This window comes from Rhinolophus sinicus, linkage group LG11 (genome assembly GCF_036562045.2).
Source record: "Rhinolophus sinicus isolate RSC01 linkage group LG11, ASM3656204v1, whole genome shotgun sequence".
NCBI classification, from domain to species: domain Eukaryota; kingdom Metazoa; phylum Chordata; class Mammalia; order Chiroptera; family Rhinolophidae; genus Rhinolophus; species Rhinolophus sinicus.
Window position 1 is genome coordinate 48747366 of NC_133760.1, and position 8362 is coordinate 48755727.

An 8362-nucleotide genomic window follows, 5' to 3' on the forward strand; every position below is an offset into this window, starting at 1 on the left:
GGGGAGAGAGTGGGATATGGCGGGAAAAGAGTTGGTCTGGGTTAGACGTTGTTCCACTCACTTGTTGAACAAAAGCTTACAGAGGACCTACTGAGTGTCAGGCGTCGGGCTGCAGGCTGGACACACACTGGCGAGTCAGGAATCACACCCGAGTGTCCACACAGCTCTGAAGACGAGACTCCAAGGTAATGTGGATTTTCCAGTTGATGGAAGAGCTCCCTTGTGTTGACAGTGAGCTGAGAAGCGACGTGTGCGAAGGCCAGGCCAGGTCCCGGGGTGGCGGGCTCCCGAGTCCAGTGTCTGCCTCTCGGCTGCTGTGGTCCTGGCAGACGAGTCCTGTTCCGAGGTCTGCTTCTTTATCCTTAGACGAGAAAAAGCGTCGACCAGGCCAGGCTCTTTCCGAGGTTAAATGAGACGGTGCTTGCAGAGAGCGTCGGGGTCCCACCAGGCCTGAGGACTGGTCAAAAGTGAAGACGACCGGAAGCTGCCTGGGCCCTGGAGCACCGGCCTTGTGCAGACTCAGGGCCTCTGGCCCTGCCCCCAGCTCAGCCAGCACAGGAGTCAGTGGAGTGGGTCCAGAGACTTACAGCAGCTGAGAACCGTCCGCTCTGGGGGGTGGTCCCCTGGGGCAGAGTGGTGCAAGGCCCCAGTTCACCGTCTGTGGACGGCTTGGCCACTCTAGAGTGGCAGTGGCACCACGTGCTGGGGGAGGCTGTGTGGAATGGCAATATCCTGATTTGCCCAGGCCAAAGGGTTCCCTGGGACACGCAACCTGCAGTGCTAACACCTGTGCAGTGCTGGGGACACCCGAGTGGTTGGTCACCTTTGACTCAGCCACTTCCTGCAAAGGCATACGTCTTGGCCAAGCCAGGTTAACGCGGCCTGTCACCCTGGAGGCCAGTGTAAGGGCCAGTGGGGCAGCCAAGGGCGGGGAGCCAGGCTTTGGCAGAGCGAGAGGTGCTTGAGTCCTCCCGAGATGAAAGGTGCCAGGGCATACACAGCGCTTCCCACCGTGCCTGCACTCAGCCATCATTTTACCCGTTTTGGTGAGTGACTGGGTGAGTCTGTTCCTCCTTCTGACGGGTAATGAGGCTCCAGCGGTGTTTCTCTCCCTGGCAGCTCCCATAGACACTCTTTGGTGTTGAAACTTCTCCAGATGATAGCCCTGCTGTCTCTTGTGGTCGGGGGCTTCACCCCCCTCTGTTTAACATCTGTAGCATAACCGTGCATTATGGAAACCTCACCTGGCGTATTGTAAGCACAACCCCAAGGATATTAGTGTTAAATATTGTGATCTTCATTTCGAGATAGAAGGGCTGGGCACGTTCCAGTGAACTAGAGGTATGTTTCCATGGGGAAGGAGAAAAGTTCATCACATAATGCAATATTAAAAATGTCGCCCAGCTGGGCATTCCGTCTGGGGCTTGTATAGAGTTTTAATCTCTTCACCTGTTGAGAGAAATGAGAGAGACAGGGAGAGAAGGAAAGAGGGAAGGAGGGAGGGAGGGAGGGAGGGAGGGAGGGAGGGAGGGAGGGAGGGGATGGGCTCATGTGAACAGGGAAATCACAAGCAAAGAGGAGGGGGAAAATTTAAATGATCCCAGACCGAACTGTTTTGCTGTTAATACAGAAATACAGTGCAAGACACATTTAATGGGCTCTATTTTTTATTATACTATGCTGAATAATTAAGTTTGAAGCTAAGTGTCACATGGATTTATCTTTTAATTAAAAAAGCATGGTTCACGCATATTTGAGTGGTAGTCCAAATAAATGCAATATAGAAATTTATGTTTGTTTATCTAGGTGTTAATTACCTAGAGATTGTTCTGGATTACTTCTTTTTATAAAGTGTCATAGGCTCGTGTCAGAACGAATAAAGCTTGCCCATGGAACCTTATCAATTTGCTAACTCTAGTGCTGGCCCAACCTGAAGGGTGGGGGCAGGAAAAACTTTGGGGATTGTTATGTACACACATGCCCCGTTCAACCCACACCAAATCAAACAGTCGTTTTCAGGAAATATTCCTGGGACGTAAAGGCACACGTATATCTTTGTTGTTTCACAGCCTCTTGCCCACAGCTATTTATAAAACGTTATTATTTATGCTTTGGGTGATGAGAAGTTGGGCTGGGAGGGGCCTGAAGGAGGCCCCATCACCCCAGCTACCTGACTTGGGGGGGGGTGAGGTGGAGGCAGGGGTCCCCCAGAAAGGGCCCCGACAGGAAGTGATTTGTCTAAAACATGTCAGCCTCCCTGCAGCTCCCAGAAAATGCAGCCAGTGGGACAAAGAGGGGCAGCAAAGTGGAGGGTGAGAGGTCACATTTTAAAGTCAAGGACGCACATCCAGGGTAACCAGAAGCCCCCACAAGTGGTCCGTCACCCCTTGGGTCAGCCGCCTGCCTTTTTCTTTGTTTACAGAGTGGGTTTTGGTGGTAGCTTCAGCCAAAGGACTTGAAAGAAACTGAAGGTTGGGTCCAAAGGTTCAACTTCAAAGAAATAGGCTTTCCAGGGATAGGAAGAACTCCAAGCCACCTGGGATTGTCTTAGTTGGGTGCACGCCTTTGCTGGAAGTGCAGGGAGGAGATCCTTGCATTTTCTGCACCCTCTGGCCTCTGTCTACTGCCCGTGCCTCGGTTTGGGGCTGCCAGCTTACCTGAAAATCAGTAAAAGTAGCTGCAGGCACCTGGGGGTTCACTAGACTCGGTGGGTGTGCAGGGAGGGCAGTCGGGGTGCTTCTGTCCAGCCTAAGCTGAGGGAGCACCAGGAACCCAAACAGCCAACCTGCCGACCTGGCACTCTAGGCCAGGGAGGCTTCTGTGTCAGGTTTTGCTCCCTCGCCAGGGAGGTCAGCAGGACTGTTGGGGCAGGTCACTGGGCAGCGTGCCAGGGCGGGCACCCAGTGTTGCCACAGGTGGGGGTGAGGACCTGGGCTCTGAACCAAGCTGGCGCCTCCAGGGATCAAAGCCGAACAGGGCACGGCTGCAGGGAGAACACTCCCTGCCTGGGGCCCAGGGGCTGGTCTGTGGGGAAGGGACACATACACTCACAGCTGGGACACCATGTCGCTGGCAATCCCATTACCCCCACAGGGATCAATGCCTCCTGTCTCTTAAATTGTTGATGTTTAAGCCCTGTTTTCCTCCCAGATCGCTGCTGTTATCAGAAATGGGGCCCTGGAAGCACTGGGGTGCAGTGGGGGCGCGGCCAGGAAGACTGGGTTACTCATTCCTGCCTGAGCCCCAGGTGCTGGGAACACAGCGGAGGACGGGAGAGGAGGGTCCCTGGCCCCACCAAGTCAGTCAGACAAGGTGATTTGCTGGGAAGTGGGGGGACTCCTTTAGACCTGTGGTCAGAGAGGGCGCTTAGCGCTGAGCTCTCTGAGGGAGGAGTGGCTGGCTGGCTGCCAGGACCACGTTTAGAAAGAGCCCTGCATGGGGGGCGGGGCAGGAGTGCACAGGAGAGGGATACTGCTGACCTTGGGGTCCAGGCCATTGGTCTGGAAGGACGGGGGGAATCCATGTGCCCGAGAGAGAAAGAAGAATAATATATATGTATATATACACACATACATATTTTTTAGACTTAAATTTATATATAAAATTTAAGTCTTTTTTTGAGGTGAAATTCACATGTAAAATTAACCATTTTAAAGTGTACAATTTCCTGGCGATTAGTACATTCACAGTGTCGGGTAAGCACGGATGATATTAAGTCCCAAAACAGCTTTATCACCCCAAAGAGAACCCGGAAACCATTAAGCAGTGGCCCTCCACCCCACCCGCCCCCGCCCCCACCTCCGGGTCTGCTCTCTGTCCCTATGGATTCCCTGCTCTGGATATTTCCTGTGAATGGACCATGCAGCCTGTGACCTGTGGTGGTCACATGTAGCACAGTGTTTTCGAGGCCTGTCGCGTTGTGGTGTCAGTAGCTGTTCTTCTCTTGGACTGAGGAACAGTCCGTTGTGTGTGCGCACCGCATTTCGTTTATCCGCTTGCCGTTGAGGGACACTTGGGTTGTTTCATTTTTTGGCCTTGTGGATAGTGCTGCTCTTACTATTCATGTACAAGTGTTTAGGGGCCTGGTTTCAATTACGTGGGCCACCTACCTAGGTGTGGACATGCTGGGTCACTGGGTAATCCTATGTTTACAGTTTTGAGGAGCCATCAAACTCTGTTTTTTCTATTCAACAAATCAGCTCGTGGCACTGCTCTGCTTGCAACTGTTCTCTGGCGTCCCCTCATGTTAGAATAAACCCCTTCCAGTGGCCTGCGGGGCCCTACATGATTTGACCTTGACAATCCCTCTAATGTCATTCTCCACCTCGCTCTGCTTCGATACCCTCCCTCTCTGGTCACGTCGCGTTTTCTGTGTCAGACTGGCCGAGCCTGCTCCCGCCCCACTGCCCTTCACTTGCTGTTCCCTCTTGCCCTCTCCATGCTGAGGACCTTCCCCTTTTTAGGTTTCAGTTCAAATGTCCCTCAGAGAAGCTTTGTGTCCGCAGTGGATCCATGTGTCCCTGGCCCTGGACCACGGCACAGCCACTCATCCAGTTTCTGTTTTCCGTGTGGCAGTAATTGATGACTCTCTGGATGCACCTTGTTTCCCCCCTCGGTTTACACGTTTATGGTCTACGTTCCTTCCTGGGATATAAATTCCATGAGAGCAGGGACCTGCTCTTCCAGCCCTGGTGCAAACGAGGCCTGGGAGAGAGAACGACCCCAAAAGAGTCCCTATTGAATAAACGCAAGTTCCCAGCTTTAGTCATAGTCACTAGAGTGTTTTGGAAATTTTGTTAGCTTTAAAAACAGAAGTCCCTTCTGCAGCCTCCAGAAATCAGGCCCGGAACAAAGAAGAATACTGCCGAAGCTCAAAGGCAGCCCGGCAGCGGCCTTGAGAGCTGGGGTGTGGTCCTTGGGCCTGCAGCATGGGTGTGTGTCCCTGGGTGGCAGGAGGGGCCGCAGTGCTCAGTGCTGACAGAGCTGCTCTCATTTCCCTGCACGTTGGGTTCCTCTGAGACCAGCTCCCCAAACTCTAGCGAAGGACTCCCAGCTGCCAAGTGGGAAGCCACCTTCAGGAAACCCAAATCCGAGGTCACATCTGCCACCTGGCACAGACCCTGTCCCTCTGAGCCTCAGTTTCCTCATCTGTAAAAGAGGCTTCTAACCTCTGCTGTGCAGGCTTCCTGCGAGCAGCAGGAGAGCAGGTGGTGTGCCCTGCAGACGCACCTGATGCACACACATCAGCTCTTGGCACAAGCGTCCCCGGGAGAAGCCATGTGTGCCCTGCCAGTGCCCTGGTGTGGGCAGCCAGGCCAGCATCTCTGCCTGCATCCCCTTTTCCTGTCCTGTGACCCTGGCCACACTCACGCCTGTGACCCTGGGGCCAACGCCACCTCTTAATGCCTTTCCATTTCTCAGTTTGCTGACTGGGGTGATTTTCGGTGAGGGCCACATAAATACTTCAAAAATAATGCATGGTGAAGAGGGACGCTTCTGGAATGGATGATGGCACGACGAATTAAACGCTCTATAGGGCCGAGCGTAAATTATTTTAATGCGTGTAATAGACCCACCCAGGGAGACTTGAGCCCTCTAGGTCATGCCTGGTGCCCCAGGGCCCAGGGGGCGGGGGAGCAGGTGGCTGGGAGCCTGGTTGGCTGGGTGTGAATCATTTCGCTGTCTGAAGCCCCAGGCCCCCAGCGCTTAGGGCCTCCACATGAAGGACAGGGTAGAAAGGGTCCGGTCTGGCCAGGCAGAGGCGGGAGCCAGGAGACAGATGAGGCAGGGTGATGGCATTGGTTAGCGATGACGGCAACTGACCGGTACCTGCCCCCCATTCATTGTGTGCCCCTCCTGAGGGGTGAGGATGCTGCTACTTGGCACCAGACGTTCCGAATATTTTGTTTGTCTTGAGAATGTCAGGCTAATGTCCCAGTTCGGGCCATCAACAAACATTGTACGTTTACACTTATTGCATGTTGGTGTGGGAAGGCGCTTAGAGGCTGCCGTGCCCTCATACCCATTCGAGAGAAGAGAAAACTGAGGGCTCAGAGAAGCTCAGGGTTTTGTGCCCCGGACATAGAATACAGACACACTTGTGATATCTAAAACTACCTAAGCGATATTTATAGAGCGATGTCTACAGACTGTTGTGGTTTTGTAATTACTGAAGTAGGTTTGTGGTCCCAGAGAAGAGAGTTCATTGATTCCAGAACATGGTACTCTGACCCCAATGGTCAGGCGCAGCACGGAAACGGCGCTTTGTGTTGACCAGTTGTCTCCCACCTGGGAGTGTTATTATCTCAACAGCCAGTGATGGTGTTGAGCCCCGGGCGTGCCCTGGGCACTGGCCGCACAGCTGGGAGCCAGGCAGGAGCTGTGCCCTCCGGAAGGCCGATGACCTCAGGAAGGACCCAACTCGGAAGCGCTGTGGTTCCATATGCACTGCGCCTCCTGAGCTCTGGGCGTCTCCACAGGGAGCACCTTGACGGCCTGTCCCTCTGTGTCTGAAACTCCACCCTCAGAGGCTCAGCCATGTACGTCAGCGTCCATGTGACTGACCATAGGGCGGTGGGGACAGAAAAGGAGAGCGAGGACCACTTCCCGGGGACACTCTGTGAGGTGAGGCGATGGGCCTTGAAGGCAAAACAGGACTGGACGTGAGGGCTGAGGGACATGGGGAGGAGGCCCCAGGAGGAAGGGTCAGCGTGCTCCCAGCAGAGCCAAAGTGCCTGGTGGCTTCCGTGATGGGCACGCAGGCCAGGAAGACCAGAGGCCAGAGGGCAGCCTTAGGGGTGAAGGGCAGGCTCCGTGGGCAGGTGAGCAGAGGACGCCCTACACACTGTGTTTGCCAGTATTTTCCCTCATCATGTAGACCAGGAAGGGACGAAGGTTCTGTTTCTGCAAGGAGTCAGGCTGGCTGGTAAGGAAATAAATCACAGAACAGCCCAAGAGGACTTTCAAACGAAAATTAAAATTGTAGCCCACAGAAGGAATCTCTGAGGTGGTGGCTGATTTCTGTCCGCCAATGGCATAAACTGAGTGTATCATCCTCTCCATTAAGTGTCCCCATCCACTTAGGGACAGTATTTCCTCTCTGTGCCACCCAGCACATAGCTGTGAACAAGAGTGTGGGGTTGTTGCCGTGCAGCATGGTGGGTGCACCTGCCTGCACCTGGCCTGGAATGCGTCATTCAAGGGCACCGGGCAGGGCTGGCTCACCTGGGAGCCATGGTGAGCGTGATGGAAGCTTCATGGACGCCCCATGGTTCCACCCGTGGACATGAACCCGCTTGTAATCCAGACTTCCTGAACTCCAGTTCAACAAAACCATACCATCTCCCATTTGAAGCTTCTGGAAAGAAACCACTCCAACCAACAAAGATATGGTTGAGTCTCAGATGGAGGCTTGTTCAGAGCCAGAATGGCAAGTCACTCGCAGCCCAGCACTGCTATGAGTCCAGTCAACGTCTGCACAGTGAACGCCATGGGGCTGTGCCTGTGTCCCCTTGGCTCACCCTGCGTCCCTCTGTAGCCATGGCGGAGGGTTCCCAGCCACTCACACTTCCTGCATGGCCAACTGTAGGAGCGTGCCCAGTGCAGGGAAGTCTGCAAGTGCTGGAGCTGTCATGCCACCACGATGACCCTCGATCCACAAAAGAAGCGAGCCCGTAACTATGTGCCCATGCAGCGGCATCCCCCAGCCCTCAGACATGCCGCAGGATTGAGCCAGGCGCTGCCAGCGGGCCTGCCAGGCAACGTGCTCAGAACTGGCGTCCTCCCTCTCATCTCACGTCCCCATGCCCTCATTCGCGTGTCCTGAGATCGTGCCCTAAATGAACTACCCACACGCATGGCCTTGCCTTTGGGGTAACCCAGACCAAGACAGGCGCTTAATAAACACATGAATAAATGTTGAATGACTGAGTGCATCTGAAAGAAAGCTGTGACCTCCCACCGCCCCCTGGGCTGGCCTGGGGGGCACCTGTATGGGGCCTGCCTGACGTGCGTATTCAGGTGGAGAGGACCCTGTCTTGGGTTTGTCCTCGCACTGCATAGCCACCGTCAGTGGCTGGTCCCCACGTTCCACTCCACTTGGAGTCTAAGGAAACCCCAGCCGTGGATTACAGAGGTGGTCACCTTGAAGACGGCATGCCCTCCATGCCACAGGAAGACCGTGGTAACCTGTGTTTGGAGCCAAGTCTTGTGAAAATAACAGAAAGGCCCAGAAAACTGAGGCAGGAGAGGGAAACACAGGCACTGGGGCCAAACGAGGGGAGGCTGGGTCCCGGTTCCGGATGGCTCCTTCCCACCCCCATTCACTCTGATACGAGGATAAGAATGTGTCATGTACCTGAAG